Here is a 14,418-nt window from a genome sequence, read left to right on the forward strand (position 1 = left end):
TAGTTCGGCAGAATGGTGCGATATCATAGGCGGGATATTGAGACCGATTCGACGATTGTGATTGGCCGCGATGCGATTGTGATTGGCTGCGATGCAGTCATCAGCTTCCCCAGTCTAGTCACCTAGGGAAGACGACGATATTAAAAGCGGAGATCTTTGGTGCAGTGAGTGGTTCTGACGAGTTCTGACGCTCCTGCATGGAGTGGGCTTCCGCAGCTGGAGCCAGTGTGAATAATGTAAAATAAACTATTTTTCCTTCATTCGTACTACCGGACGTACTCGTCGATGGGCTTGGTGGATGCCTGGCCCAAACGCCACCTCGAGCCGCAACAGAGGGAAAACAAAGGGCACGTAGGCCTATCCATTCGCTACAGATCCCCGACACTTTACGTACCGTCCGCTTGCCTTCTAGGCATCGCAATGCGAATGCACTGCCTGGTATGACCATTTCGCGTCGCCTGCCGCCGCGCTCTCTTGTGTTCTACAGGTTACGCCTCGAAAAAAACCAAACGAGGGGGAACATAATTGTGCTTTGGCTTTTGTGATGATGATGATGAAGCCTCAATCATTGGCACAAACCCACTATGGGGGATAGGCCACGAATCGGGTGGTAATATGATTGAATAAAAAAAAGAAATTGGTGAAAAATAACACACAAAAAAGTAAAATAATTATATAATCCAAGACGAAAAATAAAGAGTGAATACATGAGTAAAAGTAGTGATCAATACTATAGTAAGCCTTGCGTTGATAGGAATACTAAAAAGGAAAGAGAAAAAAAAATACTTAAACTTGAGTAAGGTAAATTTTGAATAATAATACTAGTAAACTGTGCATTTAAACTGTGCATTTGTGCTTTTACTTCCTGAATTTTCTAAACTGCAGTAGAAGTAAATCAATTGTGGAAACTAAGAACTATTAACGAGGCATTCTTTTTGTGCCACATAGAAAACTATAAATGGCTAGGCAAACCTTCCTGTGGCTGTATCCCAATACTGTTGCTCCAAGGGAGAGAATAACAGTGCTGCTTAAAGGCAATCCTAAATTTTGAAGTGGGATTTCTAGACATATTTTTCGATGAGCAGAAAACCGCCGACAGGATAATAAAAAAACGATCTATAGATTCCGGTTCATTGCAGAGGTAGCATAGAGGGGATACCGCCAGACCACATCTGTGCAAGTAAAAATTAAGTGTTGGAATACGGCAACGCAGCCTAGTAAATGAAACTTCGAATTTCCGGTTAGTACACCATTTCCAGTTCCAAGAATAATTTAGGTGCGAGAAATCTGTACATTTTGCTAATGACAGGGCTTTTTTGTCTTCGCTCAAAGAAAATTGCCTATATCTCGCTGCAGTGATGTGCGCCGTTACCGGCAGCACAGATAGCACAGGACCTGTTAAAGAAGCTCGTGCTAAGGAATCGGCTATTTCATTAATATGAATGTCTCGGTGGCCTGAGACCCATACCATATGAACTAAAGTTAAGTGAGGCGGAGCTAATGAATAAAACGTGTTCAATGTTGTCGACTTTGTAGACGCAGTAAGTGCGCTACATACAGATAGAGAATCTGTGACGATAATGGCTCTTGCAGTATTAAGGGGTAATTTCCGCAAGGCAAGAACTATTGCCAGAAGTTCGGCATGAAAAACTGATGTGTAATCTGGTAGGCGAAGTGAAAAAGACCAATCGAGGGATGGTGAGTAGATACCCACGCCTGCCTTCTCTTCACACGAACAAGCATCAGTCGCTATTACACTTATTTTGAAACGGGCCAAATATTCCTGTAAACGGTCATTCAAATATGTTGTGGGCAGAAATTTTACATTGTTTGGAAAAATGTCTGCAAATTCAATTTTCAGCGACCCCGGAGATCTATGAAACGGAATTATTTCTCTAAGGCGAACATTTAAAGGTGCTAATTGTGCTTGCACAAATACAACTTGTGGGGTATGCAACCGTGACCACGTGTCCTCAAAAAATGGATTTGGTTCACTAATAAATGCATATTGTCCACGTCGCAGCGAAGATTCATAAGCTCTGAAGTAGGTTTGAACCGTAAGCATGCGGAATCGCGTGTGAAGAGCAGGTAGGCGCTCTTCCTGGTATAATACATTATTAGCAAAGAATTTAGGGAGAGCTAAACATAGTCAAAGAGCTTCTCTTTCTAACAGAACAAGGGGTCTTAATATATATTTTGCACTTCCGGAGGATAAAACACAGCCAAATTCTAGAATTGGTTGTACATACATACGATAAATCATAATTAGTGTGTCACTTCGCATACTAGAACGTCGGTTACTGATTCTACGCAGTAAACCTACGGCTTGTCTCCCCTTCGTTCCAATATTTTCTATTTGAGAACGCCAGTTAAGTTTTCCGTCATATATGATACCCAAGTATTTAAGCGACTCCACCTGCGGAATGGTTCTCTGTTCATATACTAATGACAACTGTAATGGCCTGGAAAGCGGAAAAACAAGGACTGCACTTTTGTTTACGTTTAGTGACAGATGCAGATTGTGAAGCCACGTCTATAGAGTACAGAGGTACGTTTGCAAAGACAGGTGAAGAGAGTTGATATCTCTAGCTGGTCGCGGAAAATGCAATATCATCTGCATAGACATACAGATTCACATCCATGGTGCAGTGGTACTGAACTCATCAATAGGTTAAATAGTACATGAGACAGAACAGCTCCCTGGGGCACCCCTCTTGTCTGATCGAACATTCTTGAAGAAAAACCGTTGTGAAAACAATGAAATTTTCTGTTTTTTAGAAATTCAAAAATCCATGCCGTTATATATCTCGGAAAATTGTAGGACTGTAATCTGTCCAGCAGTAGAGAGCACTCAACGCTGTCATGAGCTTTTCCGATGTCAAGAGTCACTAAAGCACTAACTTCTTTTCTATGTTGAGCAAGTTGGATGCGGCTTTCTAAATCTACATGCGCACACCAAATGGAGAGACCGGGCCGGAAACCTATCTGACGTGGGCTCAGTGACGAATTTTGAGATATATGATCAATCATAGGATCATATAAAACTCAACTGCTTTTACCACATTTCACGTAAGAGAGATAGGCCTAATCTTGTCAAGATTGTAGCCGGCTCCTTGTTTTTTAAGCAACGGAATAATTTTGGCTGTCCTCCATTCTTGTGGAATCCAAGCATTTTGTAGAGAATAATTTACTGTGTTCAGAATGTCATCAGAAGACATTTCAAACAATAGGTTTAGCATGGCATTGGAAATGCCGTCAGCACCTGGAGCTGAGGCAGGCATAGATCTAAGGATATTAGACAGTTCTGACACTGTGACTTCCACAGTCATCGGCGATGGGAGGCCTTAGTGGCCCATTCGGCAAACGTGATGTTAAGCGTTGCGCTAAGCCCTTTCCTATGAATTCTAATGAAGCAGATATCTCGCGTGGTGAAAGTATTATCGATTCAGTATTCGCTGGTGTCGGTATAAATTTTCTGTATCGAAGGAATCTGAGCAGAGCTTTTTTGTTGTTGGGCTTAGAGAGAAAGTCATGATGTTTTTGTCATACTCGTGTTTGGCATTCGATACTGTTCTCTTGAACGCAGCAGCTGCGAATTTATAATCACTCCAGTTACTCAGAAACTGATTGTAAAGTAATTTCTTCCACGCAGCTTTTCGTCTTCTATAATCCCGCGTGAAATCCGAATTCCACCAAGGAGAGGTAGTACTTTTGCTTATGTTAAGATTAAATTGGGACTTTTTAAAGGTACTTTTTAATACAGCGCAAAGCCTCATGGCTTTGATGTCATTGGGTACCGTTTTCTGGGAGTTGAGGACCGTTTTCAAGCTACTCTGAAATTTCTGGTAGTTGACAAAAGTCCGCGTCGGAGACTTCAGAGGAATAACAGGGCAGATAATATCAAACCTAATAGGTAGATGGTCACTAATTGAGGCTGAGTCGACAGTAGACCAGGAAGTTACGGAAATTCCTGAACTGGCAAATGTTAGATCCAATGCTGATTTAGAAAGACCCTGAATAAAGGTAGCTGAATTCGTGTTTAAGCAACAAAAATGTTGACTAATTGTCCAGTCCGACAATCGCTTTCCACATGAGTCCGTTTTGAAACCCCAAGACACATGATGCGAATTAAAGTCTCCGGCTACCACAATTTCCTTCCTACAAGATTTGACAACGGTATCAAGGAAACGAATATCATGCACGCCTGTGGGAAAGTATGTATTAACTAAGAAAAATGGGGAACAACCAGGAATAGTTACATCTATTGCTAGTATCTCACACTCCGTAGACATATACTGCTAGGAAATGTTCACTTTGTGGCATATTTTAGTTGTTATCAAGAAAGCAAGTCATCCGCCTCTCGATGGACGATCCAATCGAAATAAGCGATAATGCTTGATATGAAAATCTTGGCCATTGGAGAGCCAAGTTTCCTGCAAAAGAATAATGTCGGGAGAAAGTTGTGAACAAAAATATATTGAATCGGTAGCTGCTGAAATAATGGAACGGCAGTTCCACTGTAATACCTCTAAATAACCTAATGCCTACTTTAGAGACCGCTTGCTCTAACATACTGTCTTTTAGAAAATCTTTCTTCGAAATACTGTCTTTACCGTACTTTGTGGGTTTTGATTCAGGGACAGAGCTGGAAGAGTTAGGATTAGAATCTGACTTGGAAAGGCTATCTTTCACAAACTTTCTGTTTTTTGAGTGCGGCACAGAGACCGACCAATTATCGTTAGGTGATCTTGTGCGTTTGAGCGTCGGAAGGTCCATTTCTACATCCTGGTTGTTTTCCGACACTGATCCAGAGAAGCATCCGTTGTCGGTCTGTTGAGTTGAAGTTGATGGCCTCGCATTGTCTGCGTCTTCTACAATAACTGATAAGGGATCCATTAGCTGTTGAGCATTCGATGTTAGGGTCTGTGTAAGAATCTGCGAGCTAGCATTAGAACTCGCTAAAGGACTAAACAGCTGAATCATTTGTGAAGTCAACACTTGAGCTAGAGTCTCCGACAGGTTTGGTGTTAATTGTTCCATAGCTTTTCACAACGCCTTTTCGACCACTGTCGCAATAGAATCGGAAAGGGCTGAGTCTGCAACCATTTGCTGACGGGCTGTCACACCTGCATATCCCTTAGGTCTCCCCTCGACCTCAACAACAGCAACACGGCGTGAGCAACGTCTCCTTTCAATTCGTCCATAATTTGCATTTCCTGTGACCTTGCAGGGAAATTCGAGTATAGTTGGCGGGGTGACCACCACCAGAGACATTTCTCTTCTTTTGACGAATAATCACTAAATTGTGGTTGTCTCCACAAGTACGGTAGCAGATCTGCAGCCCCTGACGCTGTGACCAAATCGCCATCATTTGTTGCATTGTAGAATGCTTGGAGCCAGAGCTTCTACCTTGTAAATTAGGGGCCAGACCTTAATTTCCATTGACCGCATCGTCCCAGCACATGTAATTATAACCGACTCTGTTGGTATCTTTTTATTGTAAATTACACGGCTACACCGGTAAAAGGATATGACTCCAGCCACCGAGACCATGTCTAAAATCTCTTCAAGGGTTAAAGTGACGTCTACCCCTCGCACAATGCCTCTAGAGAATGCGAGATGTGGCGGTACGAAACAGCTCACCGGATGTGAAGCGAAGGTGGTACAATTGAGTCATTCTTTGACACAGGTCTGGTCTGGTGAGCAGCATAGTATACCCCCTCTGCCGAACTGACGGACCTCTGTGATCTGTCGGAAGTAGGGTGAGGCCTTCTGCAATTCGCCCTGAATCGTTTTTGGGTTTTTCACATTGATCGTACTGCCGTCGGTCGGCACCATGGCCACAGGAACAGTGCCGGCTCCACTGCGAAGAAAAAACTCAAGCGGCAGCTCCTGAAGAGCTACCGAGGCTGACCACGGGGAAGCCCCGTAGCCAGGTGATGCTACAGACATCAAGCAAGGCTAACAGAAAAACACATCAGGAAAAATGTATATATATAAAAAGGTAATGTGAAATTACAAGCTGAGCAAAGAAAATACCACCCGATACTTGACCTAAGCCTCCAAAGCAGGAGAAGTCAGAACCGAGCTTACTTGCCAGGGCCGCGGTTAGAACGAGCTGCTCGCGTGACATGACTTCTTCTTCAGCTCGCAAAGCTTTTTTTATTACCCTCGTGCCGAACTTCACTTTCTTCTTTGTTTGTAGGCTCGGACGCACTCTGACTGGAAACATTCCAATCGACAACCATCTAATACACTTATGGGAAACATGCAGAGGCCTCACAAAAAGATGGCGCAAACAGAAGCTAAATCGCAAACTTGGACTTAGGATATCAAACGTCACTAAACAGGCAAGCAATTATGTCCTGAAGGTTCACAGAGACAATTGGCGCACGTTCTGCGATTCGCTTAAAGGCACGCTAAGCACCAAAAAGACGTGGAACATACTCCGCAGCATCATCGATCCTTCAAATACGAAAACAGAAACAAACACAACCCTACAAGAACTCGTTGGCGAATATCCGAGAACCCAGGATGAACTCTTACAGGAACTACAGCAAACATACACGGGAATCCGGACGGGGCATCCGAAACCATACCCTCAATATCCGGGACATCCGAACGAGATACTTGATGCACCCATCACGTATGCGGAGGTATACGTGGCAGCACAGAGCTTCAAGAAAAACACGGCACCGGGTCCCGACGGGATCACCAACGCCATCTTGAGAAACCTAAGTGATGAAACCCTGCGAGCCTTTACAAAGCAGCTGAACGAAGAAATATGAACACCGGGCGGAACATTACCCGAGGAATGGACTACAGCTCACATAGTCCTTATACCCAAACCAAGAAAACCGCTCAGGCTCGATCAATTACGACCGATCTCGCTCACTTCTTGCCTGGGCAAGCTTCTTGAACGAATTGTACTCACTCGAATAGAACAACACATGGAAGAACACGGACTACACCTCAATTGCATGTACGGATTTCGGAAAGGCATGTCAGCATAGGATGTCTTCCTCCTGCTCAAGGAAGAGGTCCTCAGCCCACAACCGGGCAGCCCTCGACTCAGGCACGTACCCAGGATTTTTTTTCGGGGGGGGCCCACCACCTCCATCATCATCATCATCATCATCATGTTTTATGTCCACTGCAGGACGAAGGCCTCTCCCTGCGATCTCCAATTACCCCTGTCCTGCGCCAACCGATTCCAACTAGCGCCCGCGAATTTCCTAATTTCATCGCTCCACCTAGTGTTTTGTCGTCCTCGATTGCGTTTCCCTTCTCTTGGTACCCATTCTGTAACCCTAATGGTCCAACGGTTATCTAACCGGCGCATTACATGAGCTGCCCAGCTACATTTTTTCCTCTTGATGTCAATTAGAATATCGTCTATACCCGTTCGCTCTCTGATCCAAACCACTCTCTTTCTCTCTTAACGTTATGCCTATCAATCTTCGTTCGATCGCTCTTTGCGTGGTCCTTAACTTGCTCTCAAGTCCCTGCCCCATATGCACTGGCATAATGCACTGGGAAATGCACTGGCAAATGCATTGGCACTGGACATATTGCACTGGCAAAATGCACTGATTGCACACCTTACTTTTCAATAATAATGGTAAGCTTCCAGTCAGGAGCTGGCAATGTCTGCCGTATGCGATCCAACCTATTTTTAGTCTTCTGTGAATTTCCTTCTCATGATCAGGGTTCCCTCTGATTAATTGACCTAGGTAAACGTACTCCTTCACAGTCTCTAGTGGCCGACTGGCCATCCTGATCTCTTGTTCCTTTGCCCGGCTATTTATCATTATCTTCATCTTCTGCATAATAATATTCAACCCCACTCTTACACTCTCTCTGTTAAGGTCTCCAATCATTTGTTGTAACTCGTCTGCATTGTTGTTGAATAGAACAATGTCATCGGTAAACCGAAGGTTGCCGAGATATTTGCCGTCGATCTTTACTCCTAAGCCTTCCCAGTTTAATAGCTTGAATTCTTCTAAGCACGCAGAAAATAACTTTGGAGAAATTGTGTCTCCCTGTCTGACCCCTTTCTCTATAGGTATCTCCCTGCTTTTCTTGTGTAGAATTAAGGTAGCTGTAGAACCTCTGTAGATATTCTAACGCGAAAGACGAGTCAGTAAGACGAGAAACTATTTATAGATTATATTTACAACAACGGTTGCAGCGCTGACCGGTTAGATTCACAGCGCGAGCACAGTTCGTTCTTCCTCCTCTTTTCTGGAGTGATTTTGCCTACGCGCCTCGTTCAAACAAACAAATACCTCAAGCATGTAGCAATATTTTCCAAGCTTTTTACGTAAGCGTTCTGTACTCCTTGATTACGCAGTGCCTCTACGATTGCTGGTATCTCTACTGAATCAAATGCCTTTTCGTAATCTATATAAGCCACATAGAGAGGCTTATTGTACTCTGCAGATTTCGCGATAACCTGATTGATGACATGGATGTGATCCATTGTAAAGTATCTCTTCCTGAAGCCAGCCTGTTCCCTTGGTTGACAAAATACAGTGTTAACCTTATTCTATTGGAGATTATTTTGGTAAATATTTTATATAATACTGGGATCAAGCTAATGGTCCCATAATTGTTCAATTCTTTGACGTCTCCTTTTTTTGTGTGGATTAGTATAATGTCTGCATTCTTCCAGTTTTCTGGGACCCTTGCAGTCGATAGACACTTCGTATAAAGAGCCGCCAGTTTTCCAAGCATTATGTCTCCTCCATCTTTGATTAAATCGACTGTTATTCCACGTTATCCTCCCGCTCTTCATCGTTTCATGTCTTGCAGGGGCCTTCTGACCTCATCGCTAGTTATAGGAGGGTTTCTGTATACTGTTCATTACTGTTTCTAAGTGAACTATCGTGACTCCTCTGGGTATTGTATACAGGTCAGCTTAGAATTTTTCCGCTGCTTTTACTATATCTTCGAGATTGCTGATGATATTATCCTTCTTATCTTTTAGTGCATACATCATGGTTTGTCCTATGCCAGGTTTCTTTTTTACTGATTTCAGGCTGCGTTCATTTTTTACGGCTTCTTCAGTCTTTCTCATGTTATAGTTTCAAATATCAGTTATGTTCGCCTTGTTGATCAGTTTTGACAGTACCGCGAATTGCGTAACGCTGTGCGGCCGCCAGTCCCATACAACCGCGTAGAGCGCAGGACTCTGCGATTCTAGACGTACTGCGCTCACTGCGAAAGGTTAGAAAAACACCCACATAAGCACAGCAGAGAAGTGGCTACGTGAGGCGGTTCGACCGATAACTGTAGAAGCGTCATTCAAAACAAGTAATTGTTCTCCACTACCGGCGGCGTTTTCTCTACTTCCTTTTTAAATAAAAAGATGTTAATCCATAAATATTCTCATAAACAATGGTTAACTTTTTTATTATTCGCTTTTGCTTCCAGTTTGGTTGTTGCCTGGGCTCTCTCCCTTAGTAGATCGCTTAATTTCTCAACTCCTTGCTATTTTTGTTCCCAGTTGCCAATTTTGAACGAAAAGTGCTATACAGTTAGGGAAAAACAGACGAGGTAACGGGCGACAGTCATCTTGCTTATGGGTTTAAGGGTTATTGCAGGGTTTCATGATGGACGCTCTTTCACATTATTTTATTTCCCACCTTATCTAACTCATATCACGTGTATATGGTTCCAGGCATCTGCCAGCGTCGCGGCGAGCCGTAACTCAAGGAAACAATGATGCAAAGGGATAAGTTAAACGCAATTGGCGTTTTCTCCGGCCGCAACTCGTTCCATGAGAGTACAGACCAGCTGAGTAACAGCCGCATCCCTCTCCTCGTCCCAGGATCAGCCTAAACAAAGAAGGTTGGACTAACAAAAGCAACAGCTATGCGCGTGACGGTTGAATAGATGGTGACAACTGAACGTATCTCGAGTTAATCGCGCGGGTGCGGAATCTACGAGAAAACTGTCCTTCACATTACAAGAGATGCCGATAACTACCGCCATCTAAAAGGAGTGAAAAAGGCAGCATAATGCTGACCGATGAACAGCTGCGAAGTCTTAACATTGATCTGGCGGCGCTTTAGGAATGTGTGAAGAGTGGTGGCGTGGTTGGGGAGGGGGGGGGGTATGCCCCTTGATTTCGGGGGGGGGCGCACCCCCCTGGGCCCCCCCCTGGGTACGTGCCTGCCTCGACTTGTAAAAAGCATTTGATAATATAGCACACGAAACCATCCCAGATGGCCTCGCCGCCATAGGATGCGGAGAGCGAGTATATCATTATACCGTGGCTTTCCTCAGCAACCGCAAAGCCCGCATCGGCATAGCAAGCCTACAATCAGACACATATTTTTTTATTTATGAATACTGTGGACACGTGCTCCAAGCAGGAGGGCGACATATGGTACATACAAAGAAAATGAGATTGACAAAACAAACAGAACAATGAAAAACAAGATCAGGAAGTGGATTCAATATATACAATTCCATTCGGTTACAGTTCGAGGAAAAAAAGAAAACTTATATGTGTTTGTTCTTGCAAAGTAAGGCGTTAATGCATCATGTCTGCGGTGGCGTGTAGTTCTGGTCGATAACTGCGATAAATGTTCAGATGGGTCAAGGGATAAATTGTTAGTGTGAAGTACTTTAAGGAATTCAAGTCTCTGTTTTTTTCTTCTAAGTTCTAGTGGTTCAAGGTTGTTAATTTTCATAAGTTCGGTGGGGGAATCACATCTGGAAAATTTGTTAAATATAAATCTGACCGCTTTTCTCTGAATTCTCTCAAGACTGTTGATATTAGTTTTTGTGTATGGATCCCAAACTATGCAAGCATATTCGAGCTTAGGTCTAATTAGGGAGATGTAGCATAGCATTTTAACGTTAGGTGGAGCTTTCTTAAGTTTGTGTCTCAGCAGGCATAGTTTTCTGAAGGCTGAAGCGCAAGTGTTAGTTATGTGATCATTCCATGATAGTGAATTGTTAAGGGTCACTCCTAGGTATTTATAGCTAGTGACTTCATGAAGAGGTGATGGACCTAACTTATAAGTATAAAGCAGGGGTGATTTCTTATGTGTCATTCGCAGTAGCACGCTTTTATCTGTGTTTAGTGTCATTCCCCAGCACCCACACCATGCAAGAATATTATTTAAACTACAACATAAACTAGTTTGATCATGGAGAGAAACAATATCTTTAAAGAGCACACAATCATCGGCAAATAATCGAATATGTACACCACCTTCAACCGTGTTAACAATATCATTAATATATAGAACAAAAAGAAGGGGACCGAGCACACTGCCCTGGGGAACACCCGATGTGACCGGAAGGCAGCCCGATTTTTCGCCATTTATCTCAACGAATTGTTTCCGGTTAGACAAATAAGCAGAAATCCAAGAGATAAACATCTGAGGGATCCCTGCATTTTCAGGTTTTAGGATTAATTTATCATGAGGGACCGTATCGAATGCCTTACGGAAGTCAAGAAAAATTATGTCTATTTGTCCGTTCTTGTCAAGGGTTGATGCAAACGAATGAACTACAGTGACCAGCTGTGTGACAGTCGAATACCCTCTTCTGAACCCGTGCTGGAATTTAGTTAAAATTGAATGCTTTTCTAGATATGTGGTTATGCTTTTTGCTATGATATGTTCGATGAGTTTGCAGCATGATGACGTTAAGGAAATAGGACGGTAATTATCTACAAGTAGACGGTCTCCCTTTTTATGGATTGGTGCTATTCGGGCTGTTCTCCAGTCATTCGGTAACTCAGACGACAATAATGAAGCACAGAATGTTATAACAAGAAACTTTGATAAGGTTACAGCATATCTTCGGAGAAACAAATTAGGTAATATTATCAGGTCCACTTGAACATTTCGGTTTTCGGTTCAGCACCATAGACAGTACACCGGCATACGATATAAAATTCACATCGAACGGTTGGTACGCTGGGCAGTTACGTGAACAATTACTGGGAGTTAAGAAGACACTGTGAAAAAACATATTAAAGTGATGAGCAAGTTCAACCTTCTCCGTAACCATCTGTCCATTTATTGTCATTTGGGATATTGGTTTCTTCTTCTCGGCAATGTAATTCCAAAATTTACTTGGATTGTTTGTAATAAAATTCGGCAGAGATGAGTTAAAATAATAATCCTTTGATTTACGCACGGCAAGTGCAAGCGTGTCTTGTAGTTCAGATATTAAGTTTGGCTGCGTACGGGCCTTTTTTAATCTCTTAATTTTACGTTTCATATGAATGATGTTGCGATTGATCCATGGTGTTTGCTTGTGAACTTGTTTTTTCTTATTTGGTATGAATTTATCGAGGCAAAAATGACACATGTCCTTAAAGCGGGTCCAAAGTAAGTTAACATTATTTTCGTCAAAATCAGTTAGACAATTTTCCAAGTAATCAATCGCGCATGCGTCGTTCGCGCGAGAATAATCTTTGACAAAATGGACAGATGATTTTTTAGTTTTAGCACAGGAAACAAGCTGTAAGCAAACACAAACAAGACAGTGGTCGGATAGCCCCTGCTCGATCACCACCGTGAATTCATCGAATTTCCGAGATAAGAAAACAAGGTCCAAAACTGAAGATGAAGAACCTTGCACACGTGTCGGTTCAAGAACAACTTGCCTGAGATCATGTGTTAACATGATATCAAAGAGTACATTAATATTCTGACTGTGATGTGGCCCAGGCTGAAGGCGCATCCAGTCTACACCGGGCAAATTAAAATCGCCTAGTAGGATAATCTTACTGTGTAAATAGTTATTCATACAAGACCGTAATTCATGCAGAAATTCAGGAGGGGAGTCAGGAGTTCTGTAGATTGCGAATATAACGAGGGTATGACCCCAAAGAGATACCTTTATGCATATTCATTCCAACGTAGGTATTATGATCTACCGCAGAAGGGTATTCCGCAAAGATAAATAATATCTCCTTTCCTCTTCCACATCGGAGCTAGACAACTTGCTTTACAACTGGAAAACATCCCAAAACTCGGATGTGCCTTCTATGCCGACGATATCACCCTATGGGCGACTAAGGGTTCATACGGCGACAGAGAAAACACATTACTCACAGCTATCGGACACATCGAGTCATACCTAACCACAGCAGGAATGAGGTGTGCCCCACACAAGTCGGAGTACCTTCAAGTCCGGCCCAAGCAAACTAAGGAACATCGAGCCCCGCCTATACATCTCGAGATTGCCGGGCAACCTTTAAAGCGCGTCCCGACCGCACGCTTACTAGGTATGCACGTCCAGGAGAACAACGCCATAAAGGTAGCCTCAGAGAAATTAAATCACATTATAAGAAGCATCGCATCACTCATCGCCAGAGTAGCGCGCAAGCAAAGATGGTTTCACAGAGGACGATATCTTGAAACTGGTACAAGCCCTCGTCACCAGCCGTGTCACGTACGCGCTCCCGTATCAAGTCAAGCGCAAAAGTGAGACAGAGCGCATGGGCACTCTCATAAGAATGGCGTACAAAACGACCTTACAGCTACCGTCAAGCACAAGCACAAAGAACTACGTATACAACACATTTGAGGAGCTAGCAAGTGCCACGCTCATAGCGCAGAGGGAGCGCCTCAACAAGACTGAACAGGGAAGACACATTCTTCAACGGCTAGGGTACCCGCTGACACCTCAGTACTGCAAAGACGAAACACAACTCTTGCCTAACCACATTAGAGAGAACATTGTAGTAGACCCTATCCCCAAGAATATGCACCCCACCCACAATCAAGAGAGAAGAGCAGCGCGTGCCCGCATGTTGCACAAACGCTGTTTCAGAGACCCACATACATCTACACGCACGCTAGCCCGTATCCCTCGTCGCCACGTTGCGGGCCCAAATGCACACTCGCCGTTGTCAATCAGGGGAACCTGGTAGCCTTTGCCTCCATCCGCGCCACATGCAGCGCAGCAACAGAAGCAGCAGCGATCGCTCTCGCACTTCGCGACGCCGAGAGCAAGGGAATGTCCGCCCGCGTCCTTACGAACTCACAAGCGGCGTGTCGTTTATACATGAATAAAACACTCACTATACAAGCCACTCGAATCGTGGGTCGCCCACTAGAATGGACCCACGGTATCGTCTGGTGCCCCGGGCACGAGGGCCTGCGGGGCAACGAAGAGGCGGACTGCGCAGCTCTAGGTCTCACTAGCCGAGCGGCAGAGCACACCGTCCTTCAGCCCCCGAACTGACGAGCGACTCACGAGTTATTAACGACAGGTCAACAAATACTACAGGACCAACTTCTCGGAAGAACGCAATTCGCTCCCCCACATAAAGCTCTCAATAAACTCCAGGCAAGGGACCGGCGCCACCTGCAAACTAACACATACCCACACTTGTCTCATCTACACGCAATCTCCCCAGACAGTTATACGTCCCGGACATGT

Source organism: Dermacentor variabilis, chromosome 1 (genome assembly GCF_050947875.1).
Source record: "Dermacentor variabilis isolate Ectoservices chromosome 1, ASM5094787v1, whole genome shotgun sequence".
Classification (NCBI taxonomy): domain Eukaryota; kingdom Metazoa; phylum Arthropoda; class Arachnida; order Ixodida; family Ixodidae; genus Dermacentor; species Dermacentor variabilis.